General features: G+C 46.1%; 1 long non-coding RNA gene across 1 annotated transcript in view; it reads right to left on the bottom strand.

Moving 5' to 3' along the window:
• Window positions 1-14,891: 14,891 nt before the first annotated feature.
• Window positions 14,892-19,582, bottom strand: part of LOC140410222 (uncharacterized) — a 35,405-nt gene continuing 30,714 nt past the window's right edge. Inside the window, exon 3 of the long non-coding RNA XR_011940577.1 lies at window positions 14,892-15,035. This is a non-coding gene — a long non-coding RNA (uncharacterized lncRNA). The remainder of the gene's footprint in view (window positions 15,036-19,582) is intronic.

Here is a 19,582-nt window from a genome sequence, read left to right on the forward strand (position 1 = left end):
CGCCCCGGAACGCCCACAGACTGCAGCAGCAGAGACAGCGACTGTGACTCGGACGACAGCCACAGCACGCCTCCCTACTATCCCCATGCAACAGGACCCACACCCAGTTCAGTATTTTTCATATATTACCGGACTGAACCCCATTACAATTCTCACCGGACACCCCCCCACCCAACTTTTACTGGACGGATGACTCAAGGACGGTACAGTAAGCCAGATTAGAGCAGTTAGATGGACCCTTCTCTTGCAGGGACAGGACATCACTGTTAAAAGGACAAAGACACGGACCTACTTAGCCGACAACTCACAGTACCCCGGAACCCCCCATGAATGTGAAATTATCTCTCCACACCACAACACAGGCCCCTTTATCGCTAAAACACCCCCCCAGAAAGATAGGTAGTTCAACCCAGAGCCCCCAGCACACGGACACATGTGAGCCCATAAAGATCTATGTGGATGGATCTTCCACAGTCTTGGATGGGAAGCGCATAACAGGTTGCGGTATATATGTCGAGGACGCGCAGGGACGTGCCCTTGAGGAAATATCGTCAAGGCCACTTCGGCACGCAGGCAGCAGAGCTCGCGGCCATCGCGAATATAGTGGAACACGCAGATTCCTTCCCCAGCCCAGCAGACATATACTCGGACAGCATCTATGTCTGCAACAGCCTCACGGAATTCCTGCCCCTGTGGAAAGCAAGAGGATTTGTTTCCGCAGACGGAAAACCCCTCTCCTCAGCCCCATTGCTCCGTCACATTTTAGAGAGAGCCCAGAACAGGACTTTTGGGATAATCAAAGTTCGCAGTCACCATCATTCCTCCCCCCCTGGAAATGTGAAAGCCGACGCACTGGCTGAAGCAGGTTCCAGGCATGGATATTTTTGGACACCCCCGAAAGCGCACCAGTGAGTGCAGTTCAGGTCTCACAGACAAAGATCGAGGATCTAGTGGAGGCCCAGAAGCAGGACAGCAATCTCAGGGAGATTGTAAAAGGAAACTATCCAGCACCCTATGAGAGGTTCAGAAATGCACTGACCACACATGACGGGGTGGTGTTAAAAGACACCCTTTATGTGGTTCCTGAACAGGACAGGAATCAACTGATTTGTTTGTTCCATGACAGTCATGGACATCAGGGAATCGATACCACTACAGCCCATCTCAAGCAGCTTTGTGGGTGGCCGAATTTAAAGGAAGATGTAAACCATTACATCGAGAATTGTCTTATCTCCGCCCAGAATAATCCGGACAGATATGCCAAAAAGGCCCAACTCAGCCACACCCGACCCGTTAGTGGCCCCTGGACTAACCTCCAGATCGATTTTATAGGACCATTGCCCCCATGCAGGAATGGCTATAAATATGTACTTGTGGTAATTGACACATTTACCAAATGGGTGGAAGCATTCCCAGCCCGCACAAACACTGCAAAAACCACAGCCAAGATCCTAACCCACCACATCTTTACAAGGTGGGGACTCCCCCGCAGCATTGAATCTGACCAAGGTTCCCATTTTACGGGACATGTCATGCAGAACGTCCTCACGATATTTGGCATCAACCAAAAATTCCACATAGCATACCACCCACAAATTCCACATAGCATACCACCCACAGTCGAGTGGTATCATGGAGCGCATGAATCAGACCCTAAAATCCACCCTCAGAAAAATGGTCCAGCAGAACACCACCACTTGGGACTCAGTCCTCCCTTTTGCGCTGATGTTTTTGCGTAACACACTTTCTACATCCACAGGTTACACCCCACACACCCTATTGACCGGACGCCCCATGAAAGGCACAGAATATTTGTTAGGTTTAGACTTGACCAGCCCCGAAATGACGGCCCTCACACCCGAGAAAGCAGTAGAGCAATTAGTTCAAAATGTTAAAACGGCTCAGCTAGCAGCCGCAGTGAAATTGGGCAGCAGAAAGAAACAGAGCAAGGCTTGTTTCGACAAGACAGTGCATGCGACTGAGTATAGTATCGGACAGCAAGTGATGCTCTTTGTATACAACCCCAGCACATTCCTGTCACCAAAATACTCGGGTCCGTATTCCATTGCGGATAAAGTAAGCCCTTCCGTATATAAAATAAAGTATTCCAATGGTACTGCTTGGTTCCATATAAACCAGATGAAGGCATACGGAACACAGTCTAACCACGCACACCACGTCATGCTCGACGCAGCAGACCAAGCCCCACCCACAGCCAACGTAACCCGACCATCCCCCAACACGCCCAGCCCAGCCACGGACTCAACCTCGACTCCACCCCCGAAATATACACTCCGCCCCGGAACGCCCACAGACTGCAACAGCAGAGACAGCGACTGTGACTCGGACGACAGCCACAGCACGCCTCCCTACTATCCCCAGGCAACAGGACCCACACCCAGCGACTCCGACTACGATCCAAGTGATCCCTTCATGATCACTTTCCTGAACAAACCCCACCACCGACCACCGAACCACACTGACGACCCCGATTCTGTCCCCACACAACTAGACACCAATTATTGGCACCGACATAACTCGTTCCGACTCGTCCGCAACGATGAGAGCGACCCCACCTCACACCACGCAGCCCTTTCAGCCCTGATACACTCAAGAGTTTGGCACCCGGGAGAAAATGACGACCTTGGGTCTGACTCCCAAACCGAGAACCCCTTAGCGACCCTGTTCGCAACCGAGAACTGAGGTGTCCAGATGATTTTTTAAAAGGAACCGTTTGGGAGAAGTGGTGTCCTTTCTGATGGAACCTGCAGCATGTTTTATGTTGTTTGTAAGTTTGTTAAATGTTGTTTGTCAGACAGGAAAACATTTTTCACGGCCCCACGCCTTTTTGGCCGAAACCTCTGAGGACTTGCCCACAGAGACTCACTATTGCCAGACACTAGTTCAGCGGAACTAGCTTGTCTGTGGAGACTTGTTCAGGTACCAGACGCCCGTTCGTAACTGCCCTTCTGGTTCGAGGGAAAGAACCACTACGGCAGCCCCCCCACGATGAATACATTTCTTGCCCGTTCTTGTCGGTTGCTCAGGCAGTGTAGAAACGGCTTGGGACCTGCCCTGCCTGAGAACCCCCCTCTGGTCAACTACGCTCGGGTAGGAGAGACACGGCATTGGTCGCCGTCCTACCCGGGGACTCCATCCAACTCTTACCCGTCGCGGCCCATACGCACCTCATTTTCGAAATTTTAGTTCAAAACGTTTTGTTTTCTTTCAGGTACCCCTTAGGTTGCCAACCACATGCTATTTACATCCTGAAACATTTGGATGGTAAATTGCGCAGTCTGCGAGACGGCTCGCACTGGTTCATTATTTGGAAGTTTGTCTTGTCCTAAAATTCGGTTTTTGAAATACAATGAGGGAGTCACACATAGTGACCAATCATAAAGGGAGTATTTGGCACTACAGGACAGACATACTATCGTACAAGATATTAAACAAAGATAGTTACAGACACTATGCTTGTTTCCACAGAACTCCAGAAGCTCCAGGACCGGAGAAGAGAAGAAAGAAAAGGAAAGAGAAGAGCCATGAGGACTTCCTTCACATGGATCAGCATCATCTTTATGGACATTTGGGTGCGCGTGAACGCGAACCCCATGACGTCGAGCCCCCCCAGCCATTAATGTTTCACTTCCCCACAGTACCCAGAGTCCAGTCACCAGCGACACCGCATCATCTTGGTGTGACAGGTTTATAACCTGGTACTCCCTGTCCTATGTAATAGAAACATTACTGGTATTGGCGATACTCTGCTGCATCGTGCAGACTATGCGTCTAAGAAAATGGAGAAGGAGAGCCGACCGCGCTCGAACCCCGGTTTATTGGATCAGATCCCCTATGTTCGGAAAGGACCAGACCCCCGACCCCCGCGATCTATAATAAAAAGCATTCACTTGCGGTTTTATTGTAAATAAAGAAATGTAAAGAACTATACATGAGCAAATTGTACGACCCTGAGCTTGACTGCCAAGCCAGGAAAACTGTGTATAAACTGCTATGATTTTGTTTGTATGGTTGAGGAAGGTAGAATGATGAAATGTTTAAGTGAGTGTAGTGTACTAAGAATAGTTAGAGGTTCCCAGTTTATTGTTTTGTAATGCATGTCCCTGTTTGACATAGCGCCCTTAGAATTGTCAGTTAAAGATTTTTGCATAGCTATGGTCAGTGCAGAGGCAATGAAGGAAGTGCCCCCCTTAGGTCAGGGAATGGAAAGCAACATAGTTATGTGATCCTTCACGCTTCGCGTTAGGATCACAAGGAGGATATGTAGCCTCTTAAAATGGCCAACTCCCGATTCAAAATGGCGAACGGCAAAGGCTGATGGGAAAGTCAGCCAACAAGACAAAAACAAGACAAAAACCAGCAGCTGCAGGTTGGCTGTGTATTTACCACTGGAAAGGCCAGACAATATCGATACCAGCAACCATCAGCATAACAAAACAGCCATCTGCATACTAATGAGCAATTCCCGGGAACAGTAAGCAACATTTAGACACACAAAGCAAAACCAGACTCTTCGGCGCCAGCAGGAGCCTACACAAAAGGAGGTGAACGAGCACCTCAAGACCGCCCATCGATCAGGGAACCGCTTCAGCATTGGAGAAAATCTAACCAAGCGATTGGGACAAAGTCCAATCACTTGGGACCAGGTGCAGGGTCCGCCCCGAAAGGCGGGAAGCCCCTGGGGACTATAAGAATTGAGACCCAAGTTCAAATCGCTCTCTTCTCTTCCTCTCCACCTCTTCGAGCTCTTCATCCTGCCCGGGTCACCCAGCAACAACGAACCAACATTGACCGTGACCGGAGCAGTGAAGATCGAATCGTAAGTTTAATTCAACGCTCGCTACGAGATAGGCGCTCCTAGCTACCAATCTGTACCAACTTCGAATCCCGCAGGCTCAGAACCCGAACGAAAGGCCATTTGTTTCCCTGACCTGGTGCGCCAGTTCCAAGTTAAGTATAGGCCTGTTATTTGTAGAAGTAGCTTAGACGTAGAATTTGTGCATGAGTAGCGATTACTGTGTATAATAAATGTGCTTTGATTTAAATCTTACTAATCGGTGAATTGGATTATTGATCATTACTCGGACTTGAACCACGTGGCGGTATCAGAAAGATACCTGGCGACTCAAGAGCAAAGGTAATAAAACAGAGCAATTGAACTAAGGCAAAATCAGCAACAGTACGATCACCCCATTTTCCTCTTAAAAGCTGACAGAGGCTAGTCAACTCCTTTACTGGAGAAAGATTTGCTTTTCCCTCCAGAGAACTCGATGAAAGCTGAGGTAGTAGTGAATGGGATGGGTGGAGATAGTATCTCTATTCCATTCTATAAAGTACAATTGGAGCGTGATTTACTGTCAGATCCAGTAGTCGATGGGCAGCTTAAGAAATTCCCAGTAGCTGGAGTAGACTTCCATTTGGGGAATGATTTGGCAGATGTGAAGGGTGCAGTTTCACCCATGATTACAGAGAGTCAGAGAGAAGTACAGCAGATAGCACGTGAGATGCCAATGGTAGGGCATACGAGAGTTAGGAAACCTCATTTGACATTAAATGACTCAAAGAAATGTTGAAAGACGGTGGTGACATAACAATGGTCAGTGGTACTGAACCAGATTCTGAGAATGCGAGCACCAAATGTGGCCATAGGAAAGAGGAGTTCGAATTTACTAACAGTGACAGCGATGAAGAGTCAGGCTAGAGTTCTGAATTCAATTTCGGTCCTGATAATGGAGTAAGGATAAACAACTGGTACAGAATGGACCTGCCACTAACTAACCCTGACCAAATGGCAAGTAATTCTTCCGAAGCTAGGAAAGAAGACCGCAAATCTGCTTGGAAGAAAAATATACCGAAAAGCATGGCATCAGTTAGTCAGGACAAGGACAGTGAGGGCTGTGAAGTGATACCAAGTGAACAGCTGGTTAATGAACATCTTTCGAAAGGTCCCCAGTGCCTCTTCAGGGTAAAGGAAGCAAATAGCAAAGGAGGTGAAATAATCAGCCATTGATTCCTTTTGAAAATTGAAAGGAAGGTGGATGGAGATTTAAAAAGGGGGATTAAGGGGTTGGTTTGAGATGAGTCTTCACTGCCGTGGTTGCAGCCTTTGGGAAAAGATTTGCCCAAAGATTTTCAGGTTGGTGCAGATCCGTCTTTCCACTGCCAGGTGGAGCTAAGTACAGAGATTTTCAGGTCAGCGCAATTCCAATCTCCAGCCACAGGATGGTGCTGTACGCAGGGTGACTGTACCGGTGCAACTCTGCTCTTCTGCCACCAGATGGAGCGTCGGCCTCCCTGTTGAATTACAACAGTTTTGACCCTGGAATGGGCAGACTTTCACTTGCCTGATTTCTGTACAAAACTCTGATGGTTTCTGACAGAACAGAAAAACAAAAGATGGAACTCTGCAGAAGACCCACCTTCTGTCCTGACAGTTTCTGACTGACTCCAACAATCACAGGCAATAATAGGAGATGGCTGAAATTACTACATTCCCGATTGCCTGTCTGCCAAGTCCATCAGATTGACATTGCAGGTTCTGCCACAGAACCCAAAGGGACATCCTGGATTTGTCTGTCAGGACAGGGCTGCAAAGGGTCCAAAGACTGTAATTTAAACAGAAATCACAAACGGTCCAAAAATAAAGTAGCAGCTAACCAGGGGTCTGTAGATCAAATCAGGCAGCAGGACGGGGATAAAAAGGAACACAGACTAGACAAAGGGCGTTACAACAGTGTCCTGCCAACTGAGTGTAATTGTCAGTCTTTCACTGCAGTCCAGACTGAGCCCCACCCTGGGTCCTTCCTGCCTGTACATTTCCCCAGTTTCCCATTGGGGAACATTCAGCCCGGGATCTCCTGCAGAAGCAGCGCTGTGGAGTCGGGAGGCGGAGTCTGGTGACCCTGTTCGTCCTGGGCGTCTGATGTCACAATGGGAGATGACCCTCACTGAGCTCCAGCTGGAAACTGGGAAACGGCCAATAGGATTTCAACCTGGAGCCCGGCCGGTTAAAGGGGAGGGACAGGGAATCAGAGAAACATGTTCACAGGATGAGAGCAGGGATGTTTATAAATTGAAAATATCAAACACCACACTCAGTCCAGGTCTGGATTCCTGCAGCAACTTCAGCTGTCTCTCTCCAATTAAATGGAACTGACTCTTCTGCAAGCTGAAACAGATTAACAACAAAGAACAATACAGCACAGGAACAGGCCCTTCGGCCCTCCAAGCCGGTACTGGTCATGATACCAACCTTTGCCAAAACCCTCAGCATTCCTTGTGCCGTATCCCTCTATCCCCATCCTATCCATGTGTTGGTCAAGATGCCTTTTGAACGCCGTTAATGTATCTGCTTCCACAGCCTCCCCTGGCAACGCGTTCCAGGCACTCAACACCCTCTGCACATCTCCTCTAAACTTTGCCTCATGGACCTTAAACCTATGCCGTCTGGTGACTGACCCTCCACCCTGGGAAAGAGTGCTGCCCATCCACTCAATCCATGCCCCTCATAATCTTGTAGACCTCTATCAGGTCACCCCTCAACCTCCGTCTTTCTAATGAAAACAGTCCGAGTCTATTCAGCCTCTCCACCTAGCTAACACCCTCCAGACCAGGCACCATGCAGGCAAACCTCCTTTGCACCCTCTCCAAAGCCTCCACATCCTTCTGGTAGTGTGGTGACCAGAATTGTGCGCAATATTCCAAGTGCTTTGTTCTTTGTACATGAAGCTTAAAGACAATGATGGTTAAAGTGCTGCTTTTGTTATCTCCCGGTTTATTCTCTTGTCCTGTGCAGCTTCTGTGTGGAAATCTACAGACTGCTCCCACCAGTATCTTCTTCCCCTTCTTACTTACCTCCACCACATGGATTCAACATCTTCCGATCCAACATCATTTCTTGCTCTTGCGCTTATTCCATCTTGTACCAACAACACTACCCCACATCCTTTCCTGCCTGCCTGTCCTTACGTATCCTTAAATATTTAGTTCCCAGTATTAATCTCCCTGCAACAACAGCTCATGGTTATACGATCATACCCATTTGTGTCGTTAATTCATTTATTTTGTGCCAAATGCTACGTGCATTTTAGTAAAGAGCCAGTAATGTTGCCTTGTTCCTATATTTCCCTTTTAACCCTATTTTTTGTTTTTTAAAAATGTTTTTATATTCTCCCTATCTGGTAAACTCTGGGTATCAGTGTTTTTTTTATTATTCGTCATGGAATGTGGGTGTCACCGGGCCAGCATTTACTGCCCCTCCCATTTAAGAGTCAACCACCTTGCTGTGGATCTGGAGTCAGGAGTCACATGTAGGCTAAGGACGACAGATTTCCTGAATCCTAAAGGACATTAGTGAACCAGACGGCTTTTTTCTTTGCAACAATCGACATTGGTTTCATGGTCATCTTTTAGTTGAAGTTAAATTTCACCATCGGCCATGGTGAGATTTGAACCCAATCCCCGGAGCATTACCCTGCGTCTCGGGATTATTTGTCCAACGACAATATCACTACACCGCTGCCTCCCCTATCTAGATAGCTGACTTGTATAGTGTTGTATCCTTTTGCTTTGTTAGCCTATGTATTCTCTCTGCAGAAACGCCCCTGCTCTATTTAATATAAAGCTCTCCCTACTTCCCTAATTAACCGGTTTGCAAGAACATTAGTCCCAATAGCTCAGCAAACACAGAACTGATGAACAAGACTTGGTGCCAGGAAGCACAAGGGTAGCAAAGTTTTGGATAACCTCAAGCTTACAGGGAGGTGTGTGGCCTGCTGGGAATGTCATCAGGTAAATAATTCTGGAATAAATAAAAGAATGGATGACGGCTTCAGCAATAAATGAGCGGAGGCTGGGGAGGGATAGAATGACGTCACTGAGGTGGAAATAGGCTGCCTTGGTGATGATGTGCCAAAGTATTTGGAAGCTCGCCTTGGGATGAAATATTTTGCCACGGTTGTGAACAGTTCAGTTCCGTCTCAAGTGAGTGGAGTCTTTAGCAGGGACTGGGTGTATTGATTTCACTCTTGCCAATATTTCAAACCGTACACATGTTCTGTGTGTGTGGACAAGGCTTCCTGCAATCGTCTTGCCTGCTAAAACGCAAACAGAAAAGCGGAAGACATGTGGGACTGGGGGAAGAGATTCAATTACCTGACTGAACAGGAATCTCATTGGCGAAGTCGCACTGGGGACAGACCGTCCACCAGTCCCAAGTGTGCGATAGGATTCACTCAACCAATCAATCTGCTGAGGCAGTAGTGAGTTCATATTGAGGCGAGGTCATTCACCAGCTTCGCATTCAGGATGGGATTCACTCAGTTATCCAACCTCCATGCTCTGGGGAGAAAGCGCTTTAATGCCTGGACTGTAGGAAATGATGTAAAGGTTCTCGGGAACTGATGTAACACTAACGCAGTCAAAAAGATCAGACACTGTTCGGGTGTTTTCATTTTGGGAGTGGGCTGAAATCATCATCTAACCTCACTCGGCAATCAGGTTACCTCACTGTTCACACTAGGGAGAGCCCATTCACACATTCCCTGTGCGCCAAGGGATTCCCTTGCTCATGGGGGCCCAGGTAAATTCAACAGGTTCCACGGCATGGAGGAACGGGAAAGCTTGGGAGGGGAGATACGATGGGGGCAACTGCAATAAAAGTCAGGGGTGCAGGGGGTCCTGAGATGAGATCCCTTGAAACCAGATAGTTAGGATAACACTAGAATAGCTCTGCATAAGTTAGTTTATTGACGGCTGAAACTAACCATAGAAAATGTATCCAGTAATCATTATCAACCATTAAACATGTATTCTTAGAACATAGCAGTAACAGGCATTTAAACTCTTGCTAATTGTAGTGGCCGCAATGTATGATGGGATTTAAACTAGCTGACTTGACCACATTCCTAAGAAAGACAGAATCACACAGAACTAATGTGGGCAGCAAAGACACATGCAGAGGAAGCAGCTCTTATCGCCAAAGCCAAACATCCCATACTCAGGCAACGGTACAGCTAGGAACCACACACTGATAAGAAAAAATGGGAGGGAGAGCAAAGGACAATGGATGCGAGGGGCTTGAAAAACAACAGATGGCCAGTGGAAAGGACGGGACTACACCATGGGCTGATCACGCAGCTAAAATAAAGTTCATTGGTCGAGGAATAATATTAGCTAGAAGGATTGGACCGAGCCTAGGTGTGGCAGGGCTACTGATTTTTGGAAATTGTGTCACTATTGAACCTAAAGCAATTTAAAGCAGAGTGTTTTGGGCTTTTATCCAAATCACTCTCCCTCGTACGTTGACCAAGCTTGGAAAGTAAAGCCGCCTTAACCAGAGTTACTGTGTCCACGAGTCTTTGTGTCAGCTAAATAGCAATTAGGTAGGGAGATTCCCCATGTAAAAGTCAGCTCAATACTCAATCTCTGAAAACGCTCCTCGAAGGAGAATGGAGTCCAGAGGGATCTGAATATTAAGAGGGGTGTGCCTTACTCTGGAAGGAGGAATGGAAGAGACCTACACCTCCACTTCCTGCCTGAGGTGTAACAAGGAAAAACTATGATGTTGTTGCCATTACAGAGACTTGGTTGAGGGAGGGACAGGATTGTCAGCTAAACGTTCCAGGATTAGATGTTCCAAGTGGGACAGAGGAGGATCTAAAAGGGGTGGGGGAGGGGTTTGTACTACGGATTAAGGAGAATATCACAGCTGTACTGCAGAGGACACTTCAAAGGGCTCATGCAGCAAGGCAAGATGGGTAGAGCTCAGTAATAGGAAGCAGTAGCCAATAGCCAGCAGGAGATAGAGGAGCAGATATGTAGGCATTTTTTGGAAAAGTGTAAAAGCAACAGGGTTGTTGTGGTGGGCGATTTTAACTTCCCCTATATTGACTGGGGAAAATATTCCCCTATATTACGTTGTGCTAGGTGCGTGGGTGCGCCAGAGTTTGTAAGGAGCATCCAGGAGGGCTTCTTGAAACAATATGTAAATAGTCCACTGGGGAAGGGACCTTACTGGACCTGGTATTGGTGAATGAGCCAGGCAAGGTAGTCAACGTTTCACTCGGGGAGCCTTTCGGAAACAGTGACCATAATTCAGTAAGTTTTAAGGTACTGTTGGATAAAGATAAGTGTAGTCCTCGTGTGAATGTGCTAATTTGGGGGAAGCTGATTATATCAATATTAGCGCAGAAATGAAGAATCGAGTTCGGAGGCGGACCTTTGAGAGTAAGTCAACATCTGGCACGTGGAAGGCTTTGAAATGTCAGTTGATAGGAGTTCATGACTGGTATGTTCCTGCGAGGAAGAAGGATAAGTATGGCAAGTTTCTGGAACCTTGGATATTGGGAGCCTAGTCCAACATAAAAAGAAAGCATTTGTACGGTCTAGAAGGCTGGGAACAGAAAAAGCCCGTGAGGAATATAAGAAAAGTAGGAAGGAACTTAAGCAAGGAGTCAGGAGGGCAAAAAGTGGTCATGAAAAGTAATTGGCAAATGGGGTTAAAGTAAATCTCAAGGCTTTTCATGCGTATATAAAGAATAAAAGGAGCCAGGGAAAGGGTTGACACATTCAAGAGCAGGGAGGGAATCTATGTGTGGAGCTAGAGAAAATGGGCGAGGTACTAAATGAATACTTTATTCACAAAAAAGGACTTAGTGGATGATGAGTGTGGGGAAGGGTGTGTAGATAGTCCGGGTCACATTGAGATCACAAAGGAGGTATTGGGCACCTTGAAAAACATGAAGGCAGTTAAGTTCCCAAGGCCTGATGGGATCTACCTCAGAATACTGAGGGAGGCAAGAGAGGACATTGCTGGAGCCTTGACAGAAATCTTTGTATCTTCACTGGCAGCAGGTGAGGTCCCCGAGGATTGGAGAATAGTCAATGTTGTTCCTTTGTTTAAGAAAGGATAATCCAGGAAATTGCAGGTCGGTGAGCCTCATGCCAGTGGTAGGGAAATGATTGGAGAAGATTATTCACGACAGCATTTACTCCCAATGGGAAGCAAGTAGGTGTATTAGCGAGAGGCAGCATTGTTTTGTGAAGGGGAGTTTGTGTCTCACTAACTTGACTGAGTTTTCCGAGGAAGTGAAGAAGATGATTGATGAAGATAGGGTAGTGGATATTTTCTACATGGACTTCAGTAAGGCCTTTGGCAAGGTCCCTCATTGCAGACTGGTACAGAAGATGAAGTCACACGGGATCAGAGGTGAGGTGGCAAGATGGATAGATGGAAGACAGAGGGTAGCAGTGGAAGGGTGTTTTTGTGAATAGAGGGCTGAGACTAGTGGTGTTCCACAGGAATCAGTGCTGGGACTGTTATTGTTTGCAGGATATATACATGATTGGAGGAAAATGGAACTGGTCTGATTGGTACATTTATGGACAACACAATGGTTGGTGGAATTGTGGAGAGCCATCAGGACTGTCAGAGGATACAGCAGGATATAGATTGGTTCCAGACTTGGGCAAAGTGATGGCAGATGCAGTTTAATCCAGACAAATGTGAAGTAATGCATTTTGGAAGGTCTAATATGGATGGGAAACAGTAAATGTCAGAACCATTTAGAATATTGACAGGCAAAGGGATCTGGGTGTACAGGTTCACATGTCACTGAAAGTGGCAATGCAGGTGGAGAAGGTGGTCAAGAAGGCATATTGCATGCTTGCTGTATCGGCCGGGGGATCGAGTATAAAAATTGGCAAGTCATCCTGCAGCTGTACAGAACCTTATAGACTCATAGATGTTTATAGCATAGAAACAGGCCCTTCGGCCCAGCTTGTCCATGCCGCCCAGTTTTATCACCAAGCTAGTCCCACTTGCCTGCATTTGGCTCTTATCCCTCTCTCCCCACCCTGCCCATGTAACTGTCTAACTGTTTCTTTTTTTAAAATTTAGAGTACCCAATTCATTTTTCTAATTAAGCGGCAATTTAGCATGGCCAATCCACCTAGCCTGCACATCTTTGGGCTGTGGGAGCGAAACGCACACACACACGGGGGGGAATGTGCAAACTCCACACAGACAGTGACCCAGATCGGGGATCGAATCTGGGACCTCGGCGCCACCATGCTGCAGAGCCTAACTATTTCCTAAAGGAAAAGATTCTACCCACCTCTACCACTGCCTCTGGCAGCCCGTTCCAGATGCTCACCACCCTCTGTGTGAAGAAACCTCCCATCTGGTCTCTTTTGTATCTCTCCCCTCTCATCTTAAACCTATGCCCTCTAGTTTGACTCCTCTACCTTTGGGAAAAGATGTTGCCTATCTACCTTATCTATGTGCCACATTATTTTATAGACCTTTATGAGATCACCCCTAAGCCTCCTACGCTCCAGCGAGAAAAGTCACAGCCTATCCAGCCTCTCCTTATAACTCAGACCATCAAGCCTTGTAACATCCTTGCAAATCTCTTCTGCACTCTTTCTAGTTTAACAATATCCTTCCTATAATAGGGTGACCAGAACGGAACACAGTGTTCCATGTGCGGTCTTACCAATGTCTTGTACAACTTCAACAAGACGTCCCAACTCCTGTATTCAATATTCTGACCTATAAAACCTAGCATTCTGAATGCCTTCTTCACCACTCTGTCCACCTGCGACTCTACGAGGAGCTATGAACCTGTACCCCTAGATCTCTTTGTTCTGTAACTCTCCCCAACTCCCTACCATTAACCGAGTAGGTCCTGCCCTGATTTGATCGACTAAAATGCATCACCTCACATTTATCCAAATTAACTCCACCTGCCATTCATCGGCCCACTGGCCCAATTGGTCAAGATCCTGATGCAATCTTATATGACCTTCTTCACTATCCACTATGTCACCAATCTTGGTGTCATCTGCAAACTTACTAACCACGCCACCTCCATTCTCATCTAAATCATTAATATATATAACAAATAACAGTGGACCCAGCACCAATCCCTGAGGCACACCACTGGTCACAGGTCTCCAGTTTGAAAAACAACCCTCCACAACCACCCTTTGGCTTCAGTCGCCAAGCCAATTTTGTATCCAGTTGGCTACCTCACCCTGGATTCCGTGAGATTTAACCTTTTGCACCAACCTACCATGTAGTACCTTGTCAAAAGCCTTGGTAAATCCAAGTAGACCACGTCAACTGCACTGCCCTGATCTACCTTCATAGCTCAACATATTCTTTAGCTGATTTCTGAACTTAGCCTGTGTCAGTACATAAATGCAGGTGTTTGTGCAGCAGCTCAAAAGCTGCAGCATCAATCCCAGTTCTCTTACGAAGGGAGGTAAATATATGTCACGAAAGCCTAAATATATCATCCGGATCCACATATAATAGAACATATACACTGCCCATAAAAGAATGAAATTCGCCGAGATAGCAAACAGTAAAATGATAGATTTCCTTCGGCTCTCCATCTCTGGATCGCTGGGGCTCTCCTGACTTACATGACCTCTGATTCTCCTCCGGGCTCTGCTGGCCACTAAAATGTATCTTACGGTTAAACTATTGAGCAGCATAATGATAAAAAATGGGACACATGGGTTGAGAATATAATGAAGAAGTTCAATTACTATCCAGAACTTTGAATCCAAAATACCAAATGTTTCATAGCAAAACCAAGGGGCGTTAAAAAATTTATAGCGACCTCTCAACAGGAAGTACCAGAATATATTCTTTAAACAACTGAGAAATGACACTGTTCCAATAACGGTAACTGCAGTTTTCTGTGTGCAATATTTCACTTTCACATTCTGCCAGCAAATAGCCACAAATCGATCAAAGGTGAAAGTGACGGTGAACCAAACTGAACAGTCTGTAGTAGCATAAAGCAGCACGGCATGGATATTGCACACCGGAACATACCAAAGGAAAGAAAACTGTCTTGAATAAGAAATTGGAATCTGCCTCAACATCGAATCAAGGATAGCGACCAGCATATCCGCTGCTGCCATGGCCACCAAGTAGCATGTGGTGCCTTTGGAGAGACCACACTTTCCCTTAGATAGTATCACAATCGTCAGCAAGTTAACTGTCAGGAAAGAAAACAGACATCAAATCACAAACAACACAAAATGCAGAAGTATAAGATAGATGGAGGCCTTGGTGAGATCAGTGGAGCATATAATCCCACACCACAAGACCAATCTGTGTGCTGTGCTATAGTCAGATTTCTGAAAGTGATATATACTTAGTCCTTATTTCTCCACTCTATCCGTTATTCTTGAAGTTAGCATTAAATCTGTTTCCATCATCTTTCAGTTCGTGAATTCCAGGAATTCCAGGAAACATGCTGCCTAAAATAACAATCCCTATTTCCCTTAGATTTTGTCAATTGTCCTTGATTTGTATCCTTTGGGTATCAACCCTGCTTCCAGGAGAGATTATTTATAAAAATGTAGCATATATCACACCATATAATGTGTTTTGTTTCAATAAAGTCTCTTCTAGTTTAAGGCTCTTCCAGTTTTCATATAGTTTATTATACCTGGTATAGATTTGGAAAGTATGAACTCTACCATTTGCAATGTAACTTTGCCCCATTTAAAGCGTGTACCTTAGATACAAAACCTCATCACAGACATATACAAAGTTTTATTAACGTTCATGACAACGGTATTTTTTTGGTTTTCCCATCCAGTAATGGGATTGAATAACTATACCAGGGCTTCAGGACAAAGACAACATTTTCATAAACACACCCAGATTTGGGAATAATAATACAACCTAAATTAAACATACCCAAAAGTAAATACGGTCATTTCATTGTTGTTGCAGTTTTCAATTCCCAACTAAATATAGATGCATTTGTTCAACCTGGCTGTGTAAATCAGTAAAGACTCGGAATTCCTCCCAGGCGACATTACCGAATTTGTAAACTTGTCCTGTGGATTTATGTGAAAGTTATCGTCCAGTTTTCGTAATACCCAGAATTTGCCAAATTCCTTACATGTCCAATATATGCTTTGGTACAGTATCTGAATCATGGAATTCCAACAGTGCAGAAGGAGACCATTCGGCCCATTTAGTTTGCACCGACCCTTGGAAAGAGCACCCTACTAAAGCCTACGCCTCCACCGTATTGCTGTCAACCAGTAACGCTACCTAACTTTTCAACACTGAGGGGCAATTCAGCATGGCCAATCCACCTAACCTGCACATCTAGGGGTAACACGCCGCAATAGAACATAGAACATTACAGTGCAGTACAGGCCCTTCGGCCCTCGATGTAGCGCCGACCTGTGAAACCACTCTAAAGCCCGTCTACGCTATTCCCTTATCGTCCATATGTCTATCCAATGACCATTTGAATGCCCTTAGTGTTGACGAGTCCACTACTGTTGCAGGCAGGGCATTCCACACCCTTACTACTCTCTGAGTAAAGAACCTACCTCTGACATCTGTCCTATATCTATCTCCCCTCAATTTAAAGCTATGTCCCCTCATGCTAGACATCACCATCCGAGGAAAAAGGCTCTCACTGTCCACCCCATCCAATCCTCTGATCATCTTGTATGCCTCAATTAAGTCACCTCTTAACCTTCTTCTCTCTAACGAAAACAGCCTCAGGTCCCACAGCCTTTCCTCATAAGATCTTCCCTCCATACCAGGCAACATTCTGGTAAATCTCCTCTGCACCCTTTCCAATGCTTCCACATCCTTCCTATAATGCGGCGAACAGAATTGCACGCAATACTCCAATTGCGGCCGCACCAGAGTTTTGTACAGCTGCAACATGATGGCTCCGAAACTCAATCCCACTACCAATAAAAGCTAACACACCGTTCGCCTTCTTAACAACCCTCTCAACCTGGGTGGCAACTTTCAGGGATCTATGTACATGGACACCGAGATCTCTCTGCTCATCCACACTGCCAAGAATCTTACCATTAGCCCAGTACTCTGTCTTCCCGTTATTCCTTCCAAAATGAATCACCTCACACTTTTCTGCATTAAACCCCATTTGCCACCTCTCAGCCCAGCGCTGCAGCTTATCTATGTCCCTCTGTAACTTGTAACATCCTTCCGCACTGTCCACAACTCCACCGACTTTAGTGTCATCTGCAAATTTACTCACCCATCCTTCTACGCCCTCCTCCAGGTCATTTATAAAAATGACAAACAGCAGTGGCCCCAAGACAGATCCTTGTGGTACACCACTAGTAACTGGACTCCAGTCTGAACATTTCCCATGAACTACCACCCTTTGTCTTCTTCCAGCTAGCCAATTTCTGATCCAAACTGCTAAATCACCCTGAATCCCATGCCTCCATATTTTCTGCAGTAGCCTACCGTGGGGAACCTTATCAAACGCTTTACTGAAATACATATACACCACATCAACTGCTTTACCCTCATCCACCTGTTTGGTCACCTTCTCTAAGAACTCAATAAGGTTTGTGAGGCACGACCTACCCTTTACAAAACCGTGTTGACTATCGCTAATCAAATTATTCCTTTCCAGATGAAGATACATTCTATCTCTTATAAACCTTTCCAATTTTGCCCACAATAGAAGTAAGGCTCACTGGTCTATAGTTACCGGGGTTGTCTCAACTCCCCTTCTTGAACTAAGGAACAACATTTGCTATCCTCCAGTCTTCTGGCACTATTCCTGTAGACAAAGATGACTTAAAGATCAAAGCCAAAGGCTCAGCAATCTCCTCCCTAGCTTCCAGAGAATCCTAGGATAAATCCCATCCATCAGGGGACTTATCTATTTTCACACTTTCCAGAATTGCTAACACCTCCTCCTTATGAATCCTTCTAGTTCTAGTAGCCTGAATCTCAGTATTCTCCTCGACAACATTGTCTTTTTCCTGTGTGAATACTGATGACAAATATTCATTTAGCACCTCTCCTATCTCCTCGGACTCCAAGCACAACTTCCCACTACTGTACTTGACTGGCCCTACTCTTACCCTAGTCATTCGTTTACTCCTGACATATCTAGCGAAAGCTTTAGGGTTATCCTTGATCCTACCTGCCAAAGACTTCTCATGTCCCCTCCTGGCTCTTCTTAGCTCTCTCTTTAGGTCCTTCCTAGCTAACTTGTAACTCTCGAGCGTCCTAACTGAACCTTCATGTCTCATGTCTCATCTTTACATAAGCCTCCTTCTTCCTCTTGACTGCTTTAGTAAAACACGGTTCTCTTGCTCGACCACTTCCTCCCTGCCTGACAGGTACATACTTATTAAGGACATGCAGTAGCTGTTCCTTTATCAAGCTCCACATTTCCATTGTGCCCATCTCCTGCAGTTTTCTTCTCCATCTGATGCATCCTAAGTCTTGCCTCATCGCATCATAATTGCCTTTCCCCCAGATATAACTCTTGCCCTGCGGTATATACCTATCCCTTTCCATCACTAAAGTACACTTAATCGAATTGTCGTCACTATCACCAAAGTGCTCACCTACCTCCAAATCTAACACCTGTCCTGGTTCATTACCCAGTACCAAATCCAAAATGGCCTCGCCTCTCGTTGGCCTATCTACATACTGTGTCAGGAAACTCTCCTGCACACATTGGACAAAAACAGGCCCATCTAAAGTACTCAAACTATAGCCTTTCCAGTCAATATTTGGAAAGTTAAAGTCCCCCATAACAACTACCCTGTTGCTTTCGCTCCTATCCAGAATCATCTTTGCAATCCTTTCGTCTACATCTCTGGAACTTTTCGGAGGCCTATAGGAAACCCCTAACAGGGTGACCTCTCCTTCCCTGTTTCTAACCTCAGTCCATACTACCTCAGTAGACGAGTCCTCATCAAATGTCCTTTCTGCCACCGTAATACTGTCCTTGACTAACAATGCCACCCCTCCCCCTCTTTTACCACCTTCCCTGAGCTTACTGAAATATCTAAACCCCGGCACCTGCAACAACCATTCCTGTCCCTGCTCTATCCATGTCTCCGAAATGGCCACAACATCAAAGTCCCAGGTACCAACCCATGCCGCAAGTTCACCCACCTTATTCCGGATGCTCCTGGCATTGAAGAAGACACACTTTAAACCACCTTCCTGCCTGCCGGTACACTCCTGCAACTTTGAAACCTTACTCATGACCTCACTACTCTGAACCTCCTGTATACTGGAGCTACAATTCAGGTTCCCAAGCCCCTGCTGAACTAGTTTAAACCCTCCCGAAGAGCATTCGCAAATTTCCCCCCCAGGATATTGGTACCCCTCTGGTCCAGGTGTAGACCATCCCATTTGGAGAGGTCTCACCGACCCCAGAATGAGTCCCAATTATCCAGAAATCTGAAACCCTCCCTCCTGCAATGGTTAGCTCTACTGCCTCACGACGCTGAGGTCCCAATATTCCGGCTCTGGGTCACTGTCCGTGTGGAGTTTGCACATTCTCCCCGTATCTGCGTGGGTTTTGCCCCCACAACCCAAAGATGTGCAGGGTAGGTGGATTTGCCCCGCTAAATTGCCCCTTAATTGAAAATGATGAATTAGGCACCCTAAATTTTTAATTAAAAAAAAAGAAAAAAACCCTGCACATCTTTGGACTATTGGAGGAAACGGGAGCACACGGAGGAAACCCATGCAGACATGGGGGTAATTTGAAAAAGC

Source organism: Scyliorhinus torazame, chromosome 4 (genome assembly GCF_047496885.1).
Source record: "Scyliorhinus torazame isolate Kashiwa2021f chromosome 4, sScyTor2.1, whole genome shotgun sequence".
Taxonomy (NCBI): domain Eukaryota; kingdom Metazoa; phylum Chordata; class Chondrichthyes; order Carcharhiniformes; family Scyliorhinidae; genus Scyliorhinus; species Scyliorhinus torazame.